The sequence below is a fragment of the Rhea americana genome, unplaced genomic scaffold (assembly GCF_003343005.1).
Source record: "Rhea americana isolate MKP2758 unplaced genomic scaffold, rheAme1 scaffold_102, whole genome shotgun sequence".
Classification (NCBI taxonomy): domain Eukaryota; kingdom Metazoa; phylum Chordata; class Aves; order Rheiformes; family Rheidae; genus Rhea; species Rhea americana.
The window spans coordinates 2,883,192-2,886,437 of record NW_028185062.1 but is presented as its reverse complement, the minus strand read 5'-3'; positions in this window follow the sequence as shown (position 1 = coordinate 2,886,437).

The window sequence follows — 3,246 nt, the reverse complement described above, 5'->3', positions numbered from 1 at the left end:
GCCGCCGGGACGTGGCGCGGAGCGGAGCGGAGCCGCCGCCGCGGGGGCCGGGGCGGGAGCGGGGCCCGCGTCCTCCGGGCCCGGCTCTCCTTTCCGCCGCGGGGAAGCAGGGGGAGCTCGGGGCTAGGAGACCTTTGCTTCCAGCATCTGTTGGGAAGGTGCCAGCACGGTGTGGAAAAAGTCGCTGACAGATCAAATACCCCCAGATCTCCTGGCACTGTCTTTTTCGTGGGACTTCTGGGGAGAAGCCCAGTTGAAAGACACCGTAAGGAGCAAGTATAGTTGTAACAGGATGCAGTTTCCAGGCCTGCAATAGCCGTCAGGGTGTCGCTCTCACCCGGTGGCTCCTGCAGCAATCGGGACACCTGGGTAAGCTGAGCAGCGTGCTGAAATAGTGTCAGCCCCATGAGATGGATGGAGAAACTGAGGCACAACAAGCTCRTGTAATTCCACCCCGAGTCCCGGGCTTTGATCGCTTTCTTTTTCTTTATTTTTTCTTTTCTTTTTCTTTCTTTTTTTTTTTTCTGAACAGCCATTTGCATTTCTGCTAGGAATTCCTAGGATTTTGGAGCAATGCCAAGGAAATTTCATGACTGGAATGGAAATGTCACTCCCTCTCCACTTCCTCAAGCTGCGGCAAAGAAGCCAGGAGGAGATGCTAACAGATCTCCCTCCCCTGAGAGCCTGCAGGAAGCCTCAGGGCCCTGGGGGACGGGAATCGTGACACACCTTCCACTGCGATCACGACGGTTCTCGGGCTGCAAGGCTCTGCGCATGTTTGCTAAGAGTTTAAAGCACACTCGCTGTCGTTGCTCTCTCCCTCTCCCCCGTGTATCCATATATACCCATTTATGTATGTATGCTGCGTCTTTCTGCACTTACTCATGTGGATAGCGGCTTCTGGAAAGAAGCTGTATTTTTAGATTTTATTTGTCTCATGAGAAAAGTAGTGGCCATTATAATAACACTGTGTTCACATGGCATTTTTCCTCTGAGGATTTCAAGCATCTTTACAGTAACRGAGGCCTAGCTTACTACACTGTACTGGCCCCGTGGGCTCAGGAAAAGCTCCGCTTCGCAAACAGGGAAGAGSAGGCACGCACAAGCGGTGTGACTTGACCGAGCCCATCCAGGGAGTCGGTGGCAGAGCGAGGCTCGATCCCACGCTGCCTGCCCGCGGCTTGCCTATACTTCAAGGAACATGTTAAGTTTCATCCAAATAACGTATATGACTACCCCAAAGGTAGGAAGGGAAGGGCAGGGCTTTGCAGTATTAGGGAATTAATCTCCATATAARCCTGTTTGGCTTTTCTACGGGAGACAGAGACTAAAGCACAGCCCAGAGGTGCTGCTTATCCTGTCCCCGAGTATCAGTTGTGAGTTTAATAAGTGATAAGCAAACTGCACAAATGTATGCAGGGCTCATGCTGAAATGCCATCCCTTTTTATGGCTATTTGAATAAGGAAAAGCTTTTTTTTTTTAACATTCTGTGATTTATTCTCTTTCCTTCACTTCAGTTTTTAGAAAGAAGATTTTCAGCCCAAATGTCGACAAATTTCTTAAGGCAGAGAATGTCCGTCAGAATCATTCCTCTCCTTTTGTCTGGCTTTAATTCTTCAGTGCCCCCACCCAAGTCCCAACCCAAATCAAAAAATCCTACACCAACAAGAGCTCATTTGTATGTGATAGGAAGTTTTTGTAGCATGACACAGGCCAGGCTCTGGACTGGTGTAAGTCAGCACAGCTTTGCTGGAAGCAGCAGAACAATGTGGATTTTCACTAGTAGGGATCTGTCTTCAGCTCTTCTGAGAAGGGCTTTATGTCAATAGYGATAGGCAGGAAGAACCACATGAAAATTGGACTGAAATCCTGTATGCACTGCCAGTTGGAGTGTAAACTGCTGTGAGAAAACTTACAGAGTGCGATATTACCATGCGGAAATCAAAGAAACTGGTAATTCTGAAATGCTTTTAGGAACTGAAGACAAATAAATTCTGGCCTCTAGTGTCACTGAATGAAGTAGCTCRGCTTTGTTCTCCCGACGGGCTACCAGTGACAGTGCTCCCTGCGCACAGTCGAAGGACATGGCACGGTGGCTCATAAATAAACTGGTTCCTCTCCGGACCTCTCCATACCTCTCCTGTTGCGACAGTGTGCTGTCATGTCTCACTGGACTTGTTGGGCAGTGTAGGCATGTCCTAGAAAATGCCTAAAGGGCTGTACAATAATCAGCAGTGAATTCTCAGTGATGGGAGATTTCTGAAGATGGAAAGAATGAAAAAAGAAGAAAGGGAAAGAGGAAGGGAGGAAGGGCAGGAGGAAGGGCAGAAGGGAAGGAGAGAGGTGCTTGCTGGACTTCCTCACCTTCCTCTGATTTTCAGCCTTTTCTAGTTATKGAGATCCTACAGGACAAGTGTGGGTTATCCACAGAAAGCGCCTCCAAGTGCCAGTGTTGTACGTTAGAAGACATAACCCTAGCAAAAGCTGCTGGCTGACACCCATCGCTCCATTGCTGAAGTAGTCTGTCTGCAATGGGATACAAAATCCCCTTGTTTTCTACAGGGTATTTTTCATAGAGCTGCCTTGTTTGCACGCTGATTTGAGAACCATGTCCTCTCCATTCTCTGATTCTGGATTCAAAAAACAGTACTAGTCCCTTCGTCATGAGAGGACAGATCTGTCATCCTGCATTCATAAGCTGAAGTAATGGCAAGAGGGACAATGAAGTGACATTCAAGAGTCACAGGAGTAGCTCTGCTCTGCTGTGTAGGAGACTCCGATGACTGCTCCGATGCCTCCTGAAGTGGTGATCTGTTGAAATCAGAATATTCAACCCCAGACCAGGATAGGAGCTGCTCCCAGCTTTCCAGTTGCTACCACTAGATGTTCCAAGGGACAGCAGGGAGCCTGGAGGCTATCCTGTTTGTGTCGGGGGCTTTTACAGCTTGGGGATGGCTTCTCAAACATATATCCCAAAGCCAGGTGAAAACAGAAGGAAAGAGGAAGCAGAAATCCTCTGGCTCTTCAAACCCTGCCGAGGACCCTTTGAGAGCTGCTGGATGCTACAGTGGCTTTGGGGGACAATGAAAAGGTTAAACTCACTGACCTGGCGATGAGCTTAAGACAATGAGGCTCGCGTACTCGGCCCAGCCCATCCTAACGATGGGATTGCTAGAGCTTGTTCACGTCAGATAATAACATTGTTTTAGTGCAGCTACTTCTATGGACCCACATATAACACAGTC